We start from the raw sequence: 21,909 nt of genomic DNA on the forward strand, positions 1-21,909 counted from the left end.
AGAGGTTTAATGAGGAGTCAAATGGAACTCTTCCAGTGCCCTTGCCAATGAGGCTGAATTCTGTCCTCCAGGGACCAACTCTAATGTAGTTCAGTATGTTTAGTCCTGGCTTCCCTGCTGAAATCGCCTACAAGGCTGTCAGCGCTTGCAGTATTAGAGAGTTGCATTTATAGGGGTTGCCCAATGACAAATGCTTTGCTTTATATGGATCGCAGGAAAAACACAAGCCATTGATCCACTTGAGAAGCACAGTAATAGCCATGTAGTTTGTCACCCATATCTCACATGCTACAATTATGATCACACATGAACTCTAGATTATGTGTAGAATGACCAGGCAGTGTTTCGACTTTCCATTTATTTGAACATTTGCTTTAGTTTTGCTCTTGATGAACACTGGGTTCTCGCCTAAAAGACGTGTTGACAATTCATAAATCCTGTCTTTCAAAATCAGGATGATTGACAGGCCTCAGGTGAATAGCATGTTTCAACTGCCAAGATATATTATTCTTGTCACACTTGAGAAACAGTGACATTTCCTACAGAAGGTCATATTTGCTTTTACATGGATACATACTCATTTCCCATTGCCTCTTTTTTTTCCCTCCTAAATAATGCCTATTGAGGGATCTAACTTTTTTTTAACTTGACTCTTACATAGTCTTAAGGAAAATCAAATAAAAATACTGTAACACAGGGCATAGTTTTATGACGAAAGTCATCTGCTTAAAAGAATAGGCAAGCCTGAGCAGATACTTATCAGTGGACACAAACTGCAGGCTATGGAATGAATGAACGATCCTAAAATAAGGAGGCAGCTTGGCATTTTTAGATACTATTCCCTCTAGCAGTCAGTTATATACTAGGATTACTGTGTATTGTTCACATGTCCTTTGCTTTTCCTAATTTTAAAAAAATACATTAAACACCCCTACATCATGCAGTTTTATTTCAAAGCTTGTTTATGTGTGATGCATTGGCTAATGGACTTTTATAATATTTTTTTCTGAACGATTACAGACATTGTTATCATCTACTCACCTAGCTGTTCTTCATAACTAGGTTTCTTGACTAATTATAATTTAAAGCATCCTCATCCTGCATGAGAGGGTTCACTTTAGCCTGAAAAAAAAAAGCATGACTAGAACTTGTACATGATATGTCAATAAAGCAAGACAGATTGTTTGCTCAGTGAAAATGGTGCCTGCTGATCCTCCCTTTTCTTCTTTACTTCCCTTCAAATTAAAGATGTAATGCAACATTTACTATCTATCATGTGTGACAAACAGAGTCTACATATGTGTCACTTAAAAAGTGGCTGCAGACCTGTCCGGTGTTTCTCAGTGATTAGGGAATAGGCCTGTGCACCAATGAGTTGCGGGGTCAGTTCCCTTGATCAAGGACACACACATGGGCTGCAGGTTTGATCCCTGGCCCCAATGGATTCCCTTCCCCAGTAGATCCCCAGCCCCCATCAGGGTACATGTGGGATGCAAACAATCAATGTGTCTCTCTCCTATTGATGTTTCTCTTTATCTCTTTCTTCCCTTCCCTCCCTTCTACTCTCTCTAAAAATCAATGGAAAAAAATATCCTCAGGTGAGGATTAACAAAACAAAAACCGGTTGCAAATGTATAATTATGGAAAAATTTTCATGGTGATTTCAGGTACTGGAGAAACCATACTGCATGGCCTTAAAAGCGAAGGATTCTATGAGTAGGCATAATAACTTTGCAGTGACAATTTCACTTCAAATCAATCACACTAAATCAATTTTCATGCTAAGAATTACAAAGTTAATAATATTCTCTACTCTATGAGAGAGGCGGTGAAGAAGTCTACAGTCTGAGGAGGGCAAGAGGATACCAATGATAGATTGGTGTTATTAACTGTCTTAGCAGAACAATCTAGAGTAAAATTGTTTAAGAAAACACGAAGGTTCTTGGGAGAGATTTCAGTGTCCTAGAGAAGAATATCCGCTTTGTGAAGGGACATGAAGAACACGCATAATTGGGAAGCTGTACGTTTCTAGATACACTTATAGTGTAGCTATTACTCTTTGACCCATGCAGACCCATAAAACTAACAGCACAGTTGACTCTCCCTTTCAACGTTTAAAACAGGTTGAACTTTAAAGGTCTACAACTGAACTCATAAAAATTCCCCCATAATTCCCTATCTCCGTAAATGTGCCAACACCAAACTGAGGCATACTTGCAGTCTCCTTCTCCCCACCCCCAATGGCACCATTTCAAAGTGGTTCTAATTCCTGTCATTTTACCTCAAAAATATTTCTTATATCAATTCACTTCTCTCTATCCAGCCATGGGCAAACTACGGCCCGCGGGCCGGATCTGGCCCGTTCGGCTGTTCTATCCGGCCCGCGGAGCTGAAAGAGCGGAGGGTTCTCTTGCTCTCCCCTCCGCTCCTTCACCAGCAGCAGTGTTAACATGTATTAGTTCACACAAACACTCCATCCATGCTTTTGTTCCGGCCCTCCGGGTCCAGTTTAAGAACCCATTGTGGCTCTCGAGACAAAAAGTTTGCCCACCCCTGCATCCCAACCACCTTCATTCATGTTGTTCAAAATTACCATGACTTTTTGTTGAACTGTTTGTAACCTTCTTAATTGCAAGAGTCTACCTGCAGCCCCTATGGTCCCTTCTACTTCTCCCTGAAGCATGATAGGGAAGTATTTCCATTTGCAGCCAGTTGGAACCAGTTATTGAAACTCAAATCTGATCACTCTGACTCTTTTACATAAATCCAACCAATGGTTTCCAAACATTTCTAGGATGGTGACAAAATCCTCTGCATGGGCCACAAGGTCAGCTATCCCTTATCTGCTTCTCAGGTCTCTTGCCACACCTTCATCTCCTTTGCTCTCTGAATTTCTAAAACTCATGCATAACATGTTTCCTCCTAACACTGAGATACATGTTGTCCTCTCTGCCTGAAAAGCTCCTCTCCTCTTTTTCATCTGATCTCTGCTCAAATTTTACTTTCGCACTCTATCCCCATAGTTTAAGGTTTCAAAGCCCATCCAGTATTTTTATTATTGATATGTTATTTTTATCACTGTTTGCTTAATGAGTATCTCATTCATTAGATTGTTAATTCTACGAGCATAGGAATTATGTCGAGTACTTGATTGCCATTTTCTCCAGAGCACTGAAGTCATTTCCAGGAATAAAGTAGGTCCTCAGAAAGCATTGGTTAAATAAGTAGTGTAGTATAATTTTCAATGATAATTATACTATCAAATATCAAAATATGAAATATTTATATTAATGTTTTGGTTTTATTTTTTCAAGATGGGAAATCAAACTCTATTTCAAGTATACTCCTACTTTCTTTAGTGGGCAAAAAGTTACCCATATCTGCACAAGAATTATCCTGGGGAACCTTGTGCAGCCTCTAAGATTGGTGAATGATCAGAAGAGAAACACGAAAGAGAAAATTATTTTTATTAGGATGATAATTTTACTCAAAATTAAGCAACCCTTCAACTTTTGAATGGATGAACAAACCATGGCATATAAAATCAATAGAATATTATTCAGGAAAGAAAATAAGTGATCTGATACATGGAACAACATGAATGAATCTCAAATACATTATGCTAAGTGAAGAGAAGTCAGATTCAAAAAGCAACCCACTGTAAGATGTTATTTATGTGTCATTTCAGAAATGACAACTATAGGGGAGAAAAGTAGATTAACGGTTGTCAAGGGCTGGAAAGATGGAAGGATTGACCATAAAGGGACTTTCAGAGTGATGGAAATGTACTAAATCTTGACCTGATTGTTCATTATGTGACATATACATTTGCCCAAACTCATCAAATTTTACCATAAAAAGGACAAATTTTACTGTTTTTCAATTTAAAAAATTAAAATATTAATTCCAGGTAAGAATTAAGTATGGACAAAAAACACCCAATCTTTTAAAAACTTGTTTTTTAAAAAGACAATATTGCTTTATGTTTATATACATGAGTTTCAGCATTTTAAGAGTGTTTAAAGGTGCTTAACAATAACAGTATTTTAAGACAAATTTCAGCTTTCTGATTATGTGATTGCCTCTCCCATATTATCTTGTGACAAAATCTCAGAATTAAGCTCATGAAATTGCTTAACTCCCCTTTTGTCTCCTGTTAGCTGAGATATCTACATGGATGGTTCATTGAGTCACTCACCAGCCATATATTTTTCCATTCTTGCCATGCTGGGCACAGCTCAGATAAGATACAGATGTTGACCTCCGGGAGCTTGCAACCTAGTTGAAAAGATGGTATGCTAAAAGAACTACAAACAAGATAAAATATAGTAAGTAGAAGCAAAGATAGAAACAAATGCTAAAAGCAATCAGGGAAGGACAGAGAACTTACATATGTAAAAATTCTGGAAGCTGGAAAGCTCAGGGCATGCTCTAAAATAAGAGTACAGTTAGAGAAGTTGAAGTAATAAGATTGACATGCACAAAGTCCTTTGCTCACTAATAGCCACATCTGTTTCTTCTTCCGGGCAGCACACAGGTATACTCCATTTCCATTTCTCTTGCAGTTAAGTGTTGAGATAAGTCTGAGTCATGGCCCAGGAATTGTGACAAAAGTGATGGGTACTTCCAGGCCTGGTTCATAAAAGCCTTGATATATAATCCTCACTCTCTTTTTCTCATCCTGAATAGAGAGAACTCTAAGGACCTAGAGAAGTGAAGAACCATAAGATGGAAGGAGCCTTCATTTGCAATCCTCTTTAGACCATGATCTTAAAATTGAAAAGTATATTTAGACCAGGAGATTGACATCAAAGGCCAAGGAAAGGGAACAGGGGCTACTAAACTGTTTGAAACAGAGGAGTGATATGATCAGAACTGAATCCTTCAGAAAAACTGGTCTGAGTACATTCTTTAGTAAAGTGGAATATAAAAACGAAAAGATCAAGGGATTAAAGGTTCTAATAAAAGCAGAATTGAAATGATAGCTGGATTGAGAAAGAAAGCAAATGAATGCAGGAGAACATCAAGATCTGTGAAGATCTGAACATGCTCAGAGTTTGAGTCCTTAACTACTTGCTATCACCCAAGAGCCACCCTAGACAGTACTCCAACCACATGCTGGCACCAACACTGTCACTCATTTTGTTTATCTGCTTGGTTTGCTTCACTTCTACATACATGGTCTCCCTGAACTCCACGATGTTCAGTGGTAGATCACCCTCATCCCTCGGCTCCCAAGCCCAGCCTAGCACTTGTCTAATAGTCACAAAGCGTGAAATAAAGCTGCTCTAAACAGTCATGTGAGGGTCCTTGTGTGAACATAAGTATCAACCCAATTGCTGAATCATGGGGTAAAAGTATTTTACCTTTATAAGAAACTGTCTTCCAAGTGGTTATACCACTCTGCATTCCTCCTGCAATGAATAAGTGTTCTTGTTACTCCACATCTTTGCCAGCATTTGGTGTTATTAGTGTTTAATTGCTGCCATTTAGAGTACTAGTATATAAGCCTCTTCAATGTTGCTTCTGAGTCATTTTTTAAAGGACCTCATTAATCGTTGAGCATGTTCTTACATTTTCTGGTACTATCTGAACAATTTAAAAATCTGTCCTTTTGATAAAACATATTCAATTAACATTAATCTTGAATTATAACTCATTAAATTATTTGACAGATACATATTGTACACTTCTTTTGTGTAAGATTATGTTCTAGTGCTTAGAATCCAGACATGCATTTAAGCAAAGGGAACAAAACCTAGGAAGCAGTGATGTCCCTGATATTTAAGTAACAGCAAGAAGAACAATGTGTTTGGAATGGAACATGTAAGGGACATTGGTAGTATGGGCAGTACGAGATGGGGGTATTCGAAGAAGATTATGTAGGATAATGGAGATCATTGTAAAGACTTTGGCTTTTAATTTGAGAGACAGGGAACCAGTGTAGAGTCTTGAGCAGAGGAGGCAATGTTTCTATGTTGGAGTATACTCTTGGATGTAAGGTTAGAAGACCATTGTATAAAAGACCATTGGAAGAATACTGGATAAAACAGGCAAGAAAAAATGTGCAACGGAGGTGCTGAGAAATCTGAGAGTCTAGGTAGGTTTTTTTTAGGAAGGAAAACAAGATTTGCTCATGAACTAGATATGAATTTGACAAATGAGTAACAGAGGAATCAAGACGACACGCAGATTTTTGGCCTAGACAGGAAGAATGATCTTGCCATTATTTGGAATAAAAGAAAGACTAAAGGTGGTGCAGGTTTTGAGGGGTGAATCAGTGCTCAATTTTAGACATGTTAATTTTGAATTTTTACTATACACTTAAGTAGAGCTATTGAATAGGAATTAAACAAATCATTCTGGAAATAAGGTTATTCCACTAAGGATTGGAGTAATACATTTAGGTATCTTCAGTGCATAAAATGGTATTTAAAATGGAAACTGTCTGAGCTCACCAATGGAGAGTGTAGATACAAAAGATAAAAATATCTAAGAACTGAGAATTACTCTGATTTTCATCTTCTGGCTTCACAGAAAACAGCAATAGGCTCTCTAGAAACAGATAAAGAGAAAATCCTCCTTCTGCCTCTCTATTAGGATGAAGACAAATTGTCTGCTTGGACATAAATCTGTGGAGAGCTTCTTTTTAATAGCTCTATGATAGTATAATCAGTTTACAAAGTAAATGTCATAATCTGACTTAATGGAGCAATCTGAATATGTACATATAGATAAGTATCAAAATGAAACTCCCTATTTGTATGTATGCTTTATTCAACATTTTATCAATAGTGTTTTCAGTCTCATTTGACTTAGTATTTATTTTATATTTACCTAATCCTTAATTAGACAAAAATCTCTCACTCATTCATTTGTTATTTTATTCAGAAAGTATTAAGTGTCTACTACATATCAAGTATTTCTGGCTGGGTCCTCTGGCTATTGTTAGTTTTATTATTTTTATATTCTGTTTTTTTTAAAAAAACTCTCATTTGGACTTTTTAGCAGAAAGCAAGTGTTAAAATTATTTTTAGAGAGTTGGAAATAGATATGCAAAAATCAAATATATATGCCTCTACTCTGTTTTTTAACCAATTCAATGTTAGCAAAATTTAATGTTCAGAAACTTGGTTAGAAAAAGTGATTTTAAACTTTTTCACTATTAGTATATGTGAAGATTTTATAAAGACAAATAAGCTACTTTGAGTTTAAGAAGTCAATTAAGTCAGAGAAAGATAAGCACCACATGATCTCACTCATATGTGGAATCTAATGAACAACATAAATTGATGAACAAAAATAGACCCAGATAAATAGAAACATTGAACAAACTGTCAAACCTCAGAGGGAAGGCAGGGGCTGGTGGAAGGGGGAAGAGATCAACCAATGAACTCATACGCATATATGCATAATCCATAGACACAGACAATAGGGTGGTGAAGGCTTAGAGGGGAGGGGAGTGGGAGAGGGAAATGGGAGGGGGGACATATGTAATACTTCCAACAATAAAGATTTTTTTTAAAAAAGAAGTCAATTAAAGATTTGAGTCATGGGGTCCTTTGGCAATGACCTTGACAATCTGAAAGATGTCCTGGGAATCTCACTGCTTTACTCTTGGAGCTAATAATTCTTGTAGATCTCCATGATTCATATCAACTACTATTGGGCTTTCAATCCTAAACTAGATACACTGACTTATCCTGGATATTAAGAGTCCTTGTAATTTTCATTTGCTTAAATATAAACCCTCAGTGTTACTTATTGTCATTTTTCAGATGATTACTGCAAGGTGAGGTAAACATTTAAAAAAGAGCTTCAGCCCTGGCTAGGTAGCTCAGTTGGTTGGAGCCTTGTCCTGATATGCCAAGGTTGTGGGTTCAGTCCCCGATCAGGGCACATACAAGAATCAACAGCCCCAGCCAGTTTGGTTCAGTGGATAGAGCATCAGCCTGTGGACCAAAAGGCCCCAAATTTGATTCTGCTCAAGGGCATGCACCTCGGTTGCAGGCTACCCACCGCCTGGGCCCAGGCCCTGGTCGGAGCTTGTGCAGGAGGCAACCAATCTATTTGTTTCTCTCACATTAATGTTTCTCCCTGTCTTTCCCTCTCTCTTCCACTCTCTCTAAATCCAATGGGAAAATATCCCATTGTATTTAAAAAACAAACAAACAAACAAACAAACAAACAAACAAAAAACAAGAATCAACAAGAATCAACCAATGAATGGGTACACAAGAGGAACAGTAAAATGATCGGTCTCTCTCTCTCTCTCTCTCTCTCTCTCTCTCTCTCTCTCTCAAAATAATAAAAATGTTTAGAAGGAGCTTCAGAAAATTTATTTCCAGACAATTCCTAGACTCCCTGGGCCTCACAAATTAGGTGGCTCTGTTGACAAAGACTCAGTGAAAGTGACTCATTTGCTTTGGTAATGCGTGGCCCTTCTTAATCTTCCCTTTAACCATGGCACTTTAAAATGCCAAGGTTGACATTAAATTACAGTGTGGCATAATATCAATAACAGCAGCCACTAAACAATCTACATTTCCATTTCTTAAAAGCAAAATATTCACAATCACTCCAAGTTTTCATAAAGCGTGAAATTACCTCCTGTTTACTGAGTCACAAAATGGAACTGGAGCAGAGAGTAAAAGTAAAGATCCAAATCAACATGAGGAACATTTGCCTACTCACAGAAAATCTCAAGCATATGCCAGGCGCTGAGAAAGCCCCAAAGCTGCTAAGAAGTAGTTAGAAGCCTCATGCTTCTGGCAATGGAGTTTAGAAATTATTAATATAGAAAATTTCTGCCTCAGAGACTGCAGATCCATGCTTGACGCCCAGAAACAAGCATTTTTAAATGTCATTACTTGCACTTGGTGAGAAAGACATACTTAGGAATGCTGAGAGATCAATAACTACACATAAAACTTTCCATGAATTGTTCATGAAAGTTACATCTACCCTCTCAAGTGTGGAAGATAACAAATGACCTGAAATTTGCTGGTCTGTATTTGGGTGTTGCACACACTTAAAAATAAATGAGTAACTTCAAAGGTTATCAAACATAAAATAAAACAAAACCAAGGAAAGTTGAAAGAAGACAGCAACAGAGAAGCAAACATAAAACAAAAAGCTCCTAAAATCTATATAATAAAAGCATAATATGCAAATCAACTGAACAGCCGAACAATGGAACGACCATCCAGACAACCATGCTATGACACCCACTGGCCCAGGCCAGCCAAGGCAGGTGCGATGCAATTGATTGGGGGCCCCGCCATCACCCCATGATTGCCCCGCAGAGGGAGGTCCAGGCCACCGACTGTCAGGGCAATCAATCAGGGGGCTCCCGGACTGTGAGAAGGCGCAGGCCGGACTGAGGGACTACCCCCACGAGTGCACGAATTTCGTGCACTGGCCCTCTAGTTACATATAAAAGTCATATAATAATAGCATAACTTAGGAAGCCAGGTGGTTTTTTGAAATGAATAATAAAAGAGCATACCTTTGTAAAATAGAGTAAGATAAAATGAATAAAGACAAAGACATTGAAAATTAAAAATAAACTATAGTTCATGAATCCTACATTTTGTTGGAAAAAATAAAGAACTAACTTGTTTGAAAACAAATGCAATATTTAATTTTCTAGTATTTTTCTACGTTATAAGTTTTCCTCTAATTCAGCTGTCACACAAGTTGTGATATTACCAAGTTCAAAATAATTTGTAGTTTTCATTATGATTTCTGAACCCATGAATTTATATAGAAGTGGATTGCACTTTTGATTAATGAGCAATTTACAATGAACAAATTGCTCAGATCTTGAGGATACAATTTTGTGGGTTTTAACACATAGGTAACCACCATTGTAGTCAATATATGAAAAAATCTCCAACACCCTAATCATTTCCCCTTTGCGCTTTTGCATTTAAATGCCTCACCTGCCTCCTTAGTGGCAACCACTGTTTTGATTTCTCTCGTCCTATAAGTGGCTACTTTTTCCAAATAATGTTTTTAAGTTTCACCTATATTGCTGTGTATAACAGTAGTTTGTTCTTTTGTAGTACTTAGTAGTACTAGTAAATTTCATTTTATGACTCTGCCTTGACATATTTATTTATTCTGTAGTTGATGGACATTTGGGTTATTTTCAGTGTTTGGCTGTCTATGAAGAAAGATGCTTTGAATATTATTGTACAAATCCCTGTGGACATATGTATTCATTTCTCTTGGTCATCTCTTCTGCTATTGTCTTCTTTTGGAGAGTGTGTGTATAACTTGAAACATTATATCTAAATTTTTATGGAGAATCATATAACCAGCCCTGACGGTTTGGCTCAGTGGATAGAGCGTCAGCCTGCGGACTGAAGGGTCCTAGGTTCGATTCCAGTCAAGGGAATGTACCTTGGTTGCAGGCACATCCCCAGTGGGGGTTATGCAGAAAGCAGCTGATTGATGTTTCTCGCTCATTGATGTTTCTAACTCTCTATCCCTCTCCCTTCCTCTCTGTAAAAAATCAATAAAATAAAATAAAAGAATCATATAACCAACCATTGGCAAACTACTGTAAGAAGAAGAAAAGAGGAGGAAGGGGAAATAATAAAAAGAAAAAAGAAAGAGAAAAAGAAGAGAAAGTGGAAGGAAGAAAAAGTAGAGGACACTTCTTAGCAGATATTATAAAATACTTGCAAGGCTACAAGAGTTAAGAAAGTATGTGATTGGAACAGATATAAACAAATAGACTAGTGCAGCGTTTCTCAACCTGTGGGTCGCAACCCCTTTGGCGGTCGAATGACCCTTTCACAGGGGTCATCTAAGGCCATCCTGCATATCAGATATTTACATTACGATTCATAACAGTAGCAACATTACAGTTATGAAGTAGCAACGAAAATAATTTTATGGCTGGGTCACAACAAGAGGAACTGTATTTAAAGGGCCAGAAGGTTGAGAACCACTGGACTAGTGGAACAGAGCAGAGAGCCAAGAATCAGGTTTGCATAAACATAGATACCTGGAAGAGAAGAAAATTAACCAATATTAGTAATAAAATAGGAATATCACTATAGATCCTATTGCCATTAAAAGTATAAATAAGGGAAAACTGGAATAAGCTTTTCAAGTTCCACCACCACCCAAAATAATGGAATTTTGCCACTATGAGCTGGACAGCTTTTTAATATTTAAAGATCTCTGGTGATATTAGTGATATTAAAAGATATTAACTTTTTCTGCTATATAAAGATATATTTCATATTTGGAAGATCCACAAGAACCAATATGTTCTAAATAACCAATGAAAAATATTACAAAAGCATGCAAGGATAAGAATTAATAAAAAATACAGGATGGGTCCATATAGTTAATGCCATAGAGTATGAAAGTACATTTATACAGTTTCAGCTTCCACATTATCACTAACCTTTAAAATACTATAGGTTGTCAAGTTTTGGTATATTAGCAAAGAAAAATTTACGATTATTTGGAAGCAACCCAAGTGTCCATCAGCAAATGAGTGGATAAAAAAGGGTAAAGGAAGAATTTACCCTTTGCGAAAGCATGCATGGACCTAGAGAACATTATATTAAGTGAAATAAGCCAGTCAGAGAAAGAATTAACATATGATTTTACTCATATGTGGATTTTAATGAACAAACTGAACCAAGGAAAATAGAGACTGACTCACACTATAGATAGAGAGCAGGCAGACAGCTCAGGGAGGTTGGGGGTGAGGGGAGAAGGTACTGGAGGGGTGGAGAGATTGAGCAAAAAAGAAAAAACAAGAGAGAGAGAACTCATGGGCATAGACAACAGTGTGGTGATTAGAATGGGGAGGGGGGAGGTGAAGCAGGCATAGAGGGGATAAACGATAATGGAAAAAATAAAAGTAAGTAAAAAGGGTATTAATGATTCCTCCCTTATCTAAGAACATATCTGTATGGGGCTGAATTTTCTTCATACATTTTAACCAAAACAACATGTTTCAATAGATAAAATGAAGAAATAGTAATACTAATTCAGGCAATTTATATTAAATCGAACATAAAAATGATATGCAAAAATATGAAACAATGCCACATTTTCACTATTTTTTGTTTTAAAACCATTATTTTTTTTAGACATGTTATTTACATTAATATGTATTAGATTTACTGTTTTTAAATGAATTAACAAATGAGTATTTTATAATTCAAGCTGTTTAAATTTCTAATTTGGTAAATACTAAGCTATAACCCACAAAAACAAAATAAACAAAAAATGATAATATGGTCAACCTCTTTGGTAATCAGGAAAATGCCAATTATAATGCATGTATTGGGTATATATTATATATTTCATTAATTTAAATTATATCATCTAGTGTTTCTAAGGGTGTAAAAAAACCTCCATAAAATACTGGGTGTAGAATAAATGTAGGGGTCATTTCAAGGAATTAATCAAAATATGAACTATTCATGCTCTTTGCCTCAGCTAATTTACATCTATGTATCTATCCTAAAGACCCTCCACAAGGTAGATAGAAAGAAATGGTCTCAGCAGTGTTGCTTATAATAGACTAGCGGCCCGGTGCACAAAATTCGTGCATGGGTAGGGTCTTTAGACATGGCCGGCGATCAGGGCCAATCTCTGGGGCGGCCAGTGGGTCAATCAGGGGGCTTCTGCTGGCACCCGCCTTGGCTGGCCTAGAGCCTGCAGTCTGGGGGCAGCTCCTGCATTAAGCATCTGCCCCCTGGTGGTCAGTGCGTGTCACAGCGACCAGCCATTTGGTCAATTTGCATATTAGGCTTTTATTATATAGGATTACAGAGGGAGAAGGAGAGCAGAGTTTGACATGGAAAATATGCCTCTTTGGGATATTGACTATATTAACCTGTTTTGTTTTGTTTTTTAAATATATTTTCATTGATTTCAGAGATGAAGGGAGAGAGAGAGAGAGATAGAAACATCAATGATGAGAGATAATCATTGATCAGCTGCCTTCTGCACACCCCCTACTGGGGATTGAGCTCACAACCCAGGCATGTGCCCTGACTGGAATCGAACTGTGACCTCCTGGTTCATAGGTCTATGCTCAACCACTGAGCCTGCTGGTCAGGCTAACCTGGTTATTTTTAAAAACTCAGAAAGAACCGCTGACTTGCCCCCTTTACTCAACTAAAAGGAATTTAAATGGAGGACCTGTGCCAGGAAGAAAGATTCATCAGACAACTATAGTTTATTATAAACTAGCATTTGACAGAGTGGAACCTAGCAAGGTCTATATGTTCAAAGTTCTCACTGTGTCCCATTGTTAAAAATAACTCAACAAACTTTTATTTACCAAATATTTGCTTTTTCATTTGCATATGAATCGCCTTCCTGCCTTTTGAAATCCCAAACCCACAACCCCTTTTTTGGTTCAGAATGACATATAAAGCTGAACCTCCCAATGTGCACCCTTGGGTCTTATATTCTTACTAGAGGCCTGGTACACAAAATTCATGCAAGGCGGGGGGGGGGGGTCCTTCAGCTCAGCCTGCACCCTCTCACAATCCGGGACCTTTTGGGGGATGTCTGACTGCCGGTTTAGGCCCAATCCCGCAGATCAGGCCTAAACCGGCAGCTGGACATCCCGCTCACAATCCAGGACTGCTGGCTGCTAACTGCTCACCTGCCTGCCTGATCGCCCCTAACCACTCGCCTAGCTGCCTGATTTCACCCCTAAAACTCAAGCTTCTTCTTTTTTTATTTTTAATATTTATATTTCTCCTTTATTTTTTATTTTAAAAGGCAAGCTTCTTGAGACCATGAAGCGTTTAACATTATTCCATATTCCTTACAGAGAGCTAAGCATGGTAAACATAGCAAATACTTAATACTTATGGGCTTCTATACAAACACTTTCCAACCAGGAATGTTTTAATAGGCAGCCTCCAAAAACTTGAACTTGAAAACCTAAAAGTAGAGTGCTCAGAATTCAGGCATCAGATGCTATTAGCAGGATTTCTATCCCAATTAAACTCTAATTCTTAGCTTTCAACAGTCTGGACAAACTGCCCTTCACCGTCTCCAAAGTTTCTTATTCGTCATGATCCCATTTTTCTTTCTTTCTTTTTTTTTTTGAGTTCAATGTTTTATATCCACATCAGTATTATGTACCATATAAAATCCACCCTCCAGCCTAGCTGGACAGGTGTGTGTGTGTGGGGGGGGTGGGGGTCCATGGCAGCATAGAAAACCTGGATTCTTGTCCCAAAAGAGGAGAAGATGGGTTTACAGTCAAGGAAACAAAATCAGAACATGATCAAGGGGAAGCCTAGAAACTGCATCGAGCGGAGGTGCTGTGGGCAGCGGTGCCTCTGGGCTGGCCCAGCAGTACCTGCAGCAGCCTCGGTTCCTGAGAAGGCTGGGTCAGAGAGGGCCCAGCTCTTGGGGTTATTTTTAACAATTTTGCTTTTGGGGGAGGAGGGCTCTGGGCAGCAGCTCCATATGGGGGTAACCAGTGTGGGTTTCACTTAAGGGTTTGGAGGGGAAGTTGGGTCTGTGGGGCAGACCCGCACGGTCTGACCCCAAATGTCACAGCTGAGGTTCTTGGAAGTGGCCCAGCAAAGTTTCTTCCTGCCCTGACCCAGGTCTATTGCTTAAAAATCAGGGCACCAGGCTGGGGCTGAGCACCCCAGGGGCCTTTGTAAACATGGAAGGTCCAGGCAGGGGGAGCTTAGAGGAACTGTAAGAACTGGTGGGGGCAGCCAGAGCCAGGGAGGGCAGTGCCCAGTGGGGACAGGGGACATGGGGTGGAGGAGGTAAGCTCCTCTAACAGAGACTTAGAGGTACAGAGACTAAGAGTGACAGAGAGGACAGAGATGGGGATAGAAAGAGTGACAGGAAGAGAGAGACTCAGAGAAAGCAAGAGAGCGATTGAGACAGAGAAAGATTCACAAAGAAGGGAGACAGACAGATAGACAGAAAGATGGAGTCCTGCTCTGTATGAGTCAGCGGGTTGTAGGAGGGGGGCCTGGGGCCCGGGGCTCTCACGGGATGTGCCAGTGTGACAATAAGTGCATCGTTGTGCTGCAGGAGGGAGGTGTGCTGGTAATGCAGCACCAGCTCCTTCGGAGACCCATTCAGGTTGTAGGGCTCCGCAAAACCCAAGCCAGTGGCTGGGCGGTAGATGACACAGTGCTGGGTATCGCCGTCCACCACCTCAGAGCAGGCATAGCAGCCCCGCTGGCTGCTCTCACGGATGAGGAAGGTACATCCCACTTGCCGGTCAGCATTTCCTCAGCCTGCGTGCGCGGTTGATCTTGCCCACATACCAGGTTCCTTCCTCAAGATGGGGGAGGTCATCCTCATCCTCCATCAGTGCGTACTGGCCTTCAGTCTCATTTTTGATTCCCAACCACTGGTTGATTTTCTTCTGCCGGGCGCCTTTCTGGGTGAGCCATACCAGGTACTGGTCTCGGATCTTGTGCAGATGCATGAGGTCTGGCTTCAGGCTGTTCATGTGCTGATCGATCTCACGGTTGTCCAAGGCCTGTGTCCGCAGCTCCTGTTCCAGTTTTGTGCGGCTCTCGGGGATCCTCTGCATCTCTTTGTCATTGCCCTCACACCAAGTGCTCCAGATACTCCTGGCTGGCCTTCTCTTGAGTCTGGCCCTGCTCTTCGAAGATCTTGATGGTTTCATTGAAGGCTTGGATTGTGGTGCGCTTCACCTGCAGTTCCTGGGAGGTGCGTGTGTACTCCTCGTAGAGCTGGTCCTACTGGGGGCTCTTGTCCTTCACTTCAAACCAAGGTAACAGACAAAACCTTTAATTCCGATCTTCCTGGCTGCAAGGGAACAGCAAACCTCAATAGAAATAACTTCCCGCCAGAAGTCACGTCCAAATACTGCGAAACTGAGGACTATAGGGCTGACTATGCACATGCCCAATTACAGGCTCACGTTCTAGCGCTAGGCGCCCAGGCGTCCTCCACAATCCCACAATCCTCTGGTCGCCCAGGCGTCCTCCACAATCCCACAATCCTCTGGTCGCCCAGGCATCCTCCACAATCCCACAATCCTCTAGGCGCCCAGGCTCCTCCACAATCCCACAATCCCACAATCCTCTGGTCACCCAGGCGTCCCCCTCAATCCCACAATCCTCTAGGCGCCCAGGCGTCCTCATCAATCCCACAATCCTCTGATCGCATGCTTCCGGTTTTTCTAGCTCCTCCTTCAGTGGTGTTTCCTTCAGTCGGGTTGGGAGTCCAGGGCCTCTAGTTGGAGAGGATTTTTCTGTTCTCTGAGGTTGGTAGCTGTTTCCTATTTGGAATCAGTGAAGTTTCAGGAGAACTGCTGCTGCCACGGACATGTCGGCCCCAGGCGCACTCATGAGACAACCGCCCATTCAGGCCACGGCTGGCGCCGTCCTGGTTCGCAATGAGAAAGGTACTGTGCTGAGCCGGTTTCCAATCGGATCTTCCTCCTCCTTCCTCAGCACACTCCACACCTCCTCCAGCCGACCACCCCAACCCCGCGGACCCTTAAGTCCTTCTCCTGTATTTCTTCCACTTTCCCCATCAAACTTGCACCCTATCGCATTGCCTAGGCAGTGGTCGGCAAACTGCAGCTCGCAAGCCACAAAATACTGACTTCTGCGCATAGGCCACCAAGTTTCAATCGCACTGTATGTGCGTGCCCGCACGTGCTATTTTGTGGAAGAGCCACACTCAAGGGGCCAAAGAGCCGCATGTGGTTTTCGAGCCGCGGTTTGCCGACCACTGGGCCCTAGGGGAATCCCTAACCGCTCCCTGGAGGGTGGGCCAGCTTGGGCGAGGGGCCTGGTGTTCTGGTCTCTGGTTGTTCTGGCCATTTCAGTAGCTGGCTTTTTATATATATAGATGGGACCCCTGCATGTACATCCATCATTAATTTTGGACACTTTGTTCTGTTAACCTGCCTCAGTTTAATTTGATTTTCAGCTTAGGCAAAATAATTTAGAAAGACAGGAGGAAAATTATTTTTTGACCCCCACAAAAGCAACCCATATGGAAAGCAGTATAACTCACAGAATGGATAAAGAAGGAAGTTTTCACATTTATTCTTTCATACTTTTACAATGCTGGAAAAGAATTTACATTGAGAATATGTTTAATGAACCCATTTGCTTTATAGTATATAAAAATTTCACACTAAATAGTAATATGCAGAAAGGCCACCAATTATAAAATATTGGTAAGATTACAGATTAATTTTCAAATGAATGGATGAATTACTAATCATATGGAAATATTGGGGATATAAATGGAAACAGAATTAATGCATTTGAAAGAGATTTTAAAAGCTTAGGCATATATATTTTATCAGAATAAACATTTGTAGAAAAATGTTCCTCAGGCCTAGCCGGTTTGACTCAGTGGGAGCATCAGCCTGCATATTGAAGGGTCCCAGGTTCGATTCTGGTTAAGGACACATGCTCAGGTTGTGAGCTTGATCCCCAGTAGGGGGCATGCAAGAGGCAGCCAATCAATGATTCTCTGTGATCGTTGATGTCTCTGTCTCTCTCCCTTCCTTTCTGAAATCAATGAAAACTTTTTTTTTTTAAAAAAAAGAAAAAAATTCCTCAGACTAGTTCCACAGTACTAAGAAAATGCCATGACCTTTAGTTGGTTAATTGTACTGCAGCAGTTATGACAAAATACAAGTATAACGGTGACTGAATTTTTGAGTTGTAATTCTCTGTCCATGTTTTGGAAAAAAAAACAACTCTTGCTGCAGAATATGACACTGGAGTGGCAATAACTTAGAAAATATATGTTGTTCTGCATAATATGTAATAATTTAATTCTTTGCCAGTCCCTTGGAATATATTTCTTTGCCTGCAGTATTATTAATTATGTCAGTATCAGCCATTTATGCTGCTTAGTATTCTGCAATAAAGCCAAAAAGATCCTTGAGTGAGTTCAACTTTCCCTCAGGATTATGAATTTCAGTAGAAACTAACAGCAATTAAAAATATGTCTGAGAGAAGTTAATGACATCTGTATCAGAATAATGGAGCCAAGAAGATGTCTCCATTAAACCTCTCACGGTTAATACAGAGATGATGATGGTAGGAAAACAAGAAACGTTTCTTGGTCATTTTCTTTTACACACACACACACACACACACACACACACACAATCTATACATGATTTGACTCTGAAACATACAGAATAAAGCACCTTTTATATTATTTCTGATTCAAACAAGCACACATTTTTACTCTAGGGCATTTTTTTGGTACTCATCCTTTCTGATATTTTAAATCTCAGAGCACGATAATTTATTCCCTCACAAAGAGAAAGTTATTCATTTATGTCTACCCTCAAACCATATTGGAGAGAATTGAAAGTGCTTTGGTATCTCCTTATTTTATGTGAAATGTTACCAAATAATTAACAAAAGATTTCAGAAAATTGGTGCTGAGGACTAAAAGCATGTTTGCAGTTGAGAAACAGGTGTAAGGCAGCCAAGTTTTCTTCAAAAATAAATTAAGTATTTAAAAATCCTTCTGTGTTGTTCTAGTCAGGATATTGAAATAGACTCAATTTTATTTGTGGGTGATGTATCATACCTCAGCGCTTGGGGACGTTGTGGGTCCTGGAAGCTCAGATGTGAGCAATTTTATTTCTGATCCCTTAGAACAGTAGTTCCCAGCATGGGGCACACGCCCCACAGGGGGGCAATTTGATTTTTAAGGGGGGGCAATTCAAGAATGAGTTATTAAGAGTGCATTTTTTGCATTGCTTATGGTTCTAGGGGCCTCATATACAGTATATAAATATATATTGTGATACATTTATGCATTTCAGTTCTCTATTATATGTTTTGAAATTTTATTTGCTATTTTTTCATATCACTTCATATTATTATTTTTTTAACAATTTCTTAGTGTTTTCTTCCTCAGTACTTCAGCTGTCCTTATGTTCTTTTATTTTTCTCTTTCATGGATGACACGTTCTTTGGAAGTTTGTTTAGACCAAGTTAATGCCCTGTTAGGCTTCCTCCATGTGAATAGGAGTTCATCTTTTGAATAATAAGAATATATGTCATGGGGGGAGGGTGCATCAGGATTTTAGAGATGCTTAGATGGGGCATGGCCCAAAAAAGGTTGGGAACCACTGCTCTAGAAGCAACTAAATCAAATTCCCAAGTCATCTTAACAATAGAACTGAGTGACCATCCTGGGCCCTTTATATGGTGATGGCCTGGCAGTGTGTGTTGGTGACGAAGAAATGACCCTGTCTCCTGACACTAAGCAAGCTCAGAGCCCAGAGGTAGGTCCAAGGCCCCAAAGCTTATAAGATTTGGGGGACTTTTTTAAAGAAAAAGAATTTAAAATAGAAAATACAAAATTATGTGTGAAAGTACATATATATTTAGAATGAGAAAAAGAAATCACGGCAAATTACAAAATTTTAAGTTAACTGCCATAAAATATAAAATTCCAGAAAAAATAACCTACACTTTAATCTGTCATATCTTTACTGTAATTTTTACCTGTAATATTGATGCCTATTTGTTTGAATACCATTGCTAGGAAGCCAGATAATGAGAATACACACGACATGACACACAGAATACACAGGATACAACTGAAGTGGATCGATTTTCGGCTTGATCTCCAATGAGGAGGCAACCCTTTCCACCAATGGGAGTCAAGCACATTCCTTCCTGCTTCACCTCAGCATGAAAGAAAACGCACGTCCTGCACAGAATAGAGAATAGGCTGGAAATGATATAAAAAGAAAATAATGATGGAGAACATTTGGATTAGAGAAAAGGCAGCCACTCCCAGAAGACAAAGTACTGACCCTGACCACCAGGTTGGGAGGGTTCCAGTGTAATCAACCTGCCACCAGGTAGCATGGCCAGAACATGAATGATGGTGCCATTAAGGGATTCAGCTTTGACGTCACGTGGTTGGCAATTCGGGCTCTCCGCAGTGGGGCAGGAGCCAGCAGCCAATCCTGGTGAAGGGCCAGCTAACTTGTTGGGACTCTGCATAACCTCAATTTTTGATAGATTTGTGTAAATAGTTCCATATATTATTTATTGCTTGGTTGAAGACATACCATATTCCACTAGACAGCCTGCCAACATCTAAGGAGCAGTATGTCAGCTGGTGCCATATGTGTACTCATCGGACAATTCTACTGCTTGGTTTTTCTGGGTGATGGGATACATGCAACACCCCTGAACTGTAGGAAGAGTCTATTGCTGCGTTTTCCAGGCCATAAAGGTATCCTGTGATGTTGGATAGGATATCAGAGCATTGAATAACATTTTTTTTTTAAGTTTACAAATGGTTATTGGGTAAAAGCCCTACAGACAGAAAAGATATTTCCATATTCAGAATAGCTGCATACTAGGAGCCAAAAGCCGTGCTCAATTTCTCTAATAAAGATACAATGTTCTAAACACAGTTGTGATTAGCATCACCTCCTGATTAAGTTTGCAGTAATTCACAGTCATTATCCCAGAATCTGTCTTCTGCACCAGCCAGACAGGCAAGTTCAATGGTAACAACCCCCCCTCCCCAAACCTCCACTCCCAGAAGAGAACAAAAAATGGTCCTAGTGCTCTTATCACTTAGGAATTTACAAGGGCTTTGGGGAGCCTTGCGGGCCAACCCCCACTCGTGTGAGCATTAACTATTGTTCTTTCTAGTCTTTTCAGGTGTTTTTTCCAGGGGTCGGGTATTTTCCTCACGTGAATGCACTGTAATGTTCTGCTGACCACTTGAGGACCTGTCCTCTGCAGATACCTGGGGTTCTCTTGTTTTGCAGGGCTCCTTTCTTCTGGTGCTTGGTCCTGCAAATGCTAGCAACTTCCATCTTCCCAAGCTCTCAGCTCAGCTTCTGCCCTCAACTCAGGAGTCCTCGGGGCTCCACCTGGCCTTTCTCCTTGAACTGCTGACAGGAAACTGAAGGCAGCCTGCTGGAACAGTTATGGGCTTTTCTCATTTCCCATTTGTCATGAATCACTGCTCTTTAAGCCTGAATTCCAGTGCTTTGAAAACCATTGTTTGATTTATTGTACCTATTTTTTAACAGATAATTTCAGGCTGGAGGGTAAATGTGGTTACTATTACTTAATCTTTGGCAGAAGTAAAAGACCCTAAATTCATTTGACTTTGCAAACAGATTTGAATGGCTGTCACATCTTGAAAAAGAAACCTTCAAATATATATAGATCTAAATAAGTGAAGTACATAGTTGTCCATGTTTATTATATTATGATATTGATTTTTCTACTCCATCCACCAACTACACAATAGTCTTTTTTTTGAAATGTAACTACTGTACATCTGTCTTCCCAGATGCCAACCATTGTTCCTGACAATAAGTGGAAATATTTTGCATTTTTATATTTTAAAAAGTGATTCAAAACCCATCAAAACTATTTATTTAGAAATGTTTAGAAGGGCTTAAATAAGTCTGTGGTCAAATTTTTAAGTGTGCAGGTATGAGAGTTTTTATAGATGACACACATCATTTTCAGCAGCAAAATTGCATAATGGTACAAACATTAGCCAATAGCAGTTCCCAAAATGTGCTCTGCATGACAAGTTCTTTCTAAAAGCAGGTAGGTGCTCACTCTTTGTTAAAATCTCACCTTTACCTTGAAGGAACTGACTAAGTCTGTGTATTTTGGGAAACATGTCTTATGGATAGCATATTATCGAGAGTCACTTGTTATCACTGAAAAGAACAGTGAACTGGGTTTCCTGCGGCTCAAAACATCAGTGGAAAAAATTGTAAAGGTTTGCCTGCATTTTTTCTGGATGCTTAAACTCCAAATGTCTTACTCATTGTGATGGTTCCACATTCTCATTAGCTAACATTTCAAGGCAGAAAACACACCTAATATGAGATTCAAATAGCCTGGGTAATTTTGAATG

At 39.7% G+C, this 21,909-nt stretch overlaps 1 pseudogene; it reads right to left on the reverse strand.

Moving 5' to 3' along the window:
- Nucleotides 1-13,902: 13,902 nt before the first annotated feature.
- Nucleotides 13,903-20,842, reverse strand: LOC118650720 (annotated as a pseudogene).
- Between the last annotated feature and the right edge of the window lie 1,067 nt (nucleotides 20,843-21,909).

The sequence above is a fragment of the Myotis myotis genome, unplaced genomic scaffold (genome assembly GCF_014108235.1).
Source record: "Myotis myotis isolate mMyoMyo1 unplaced genomic scaffold, mMyoMyo1.p scaffold_m19_p_3, whole genome shotgun sequence".
Classification (NCBI taxonomy): Eukaryota; Metazoa; Chordata; class Mammalia; order Chiroptera; family Vespertilionidae; genus Myotis; species Myotis myotis.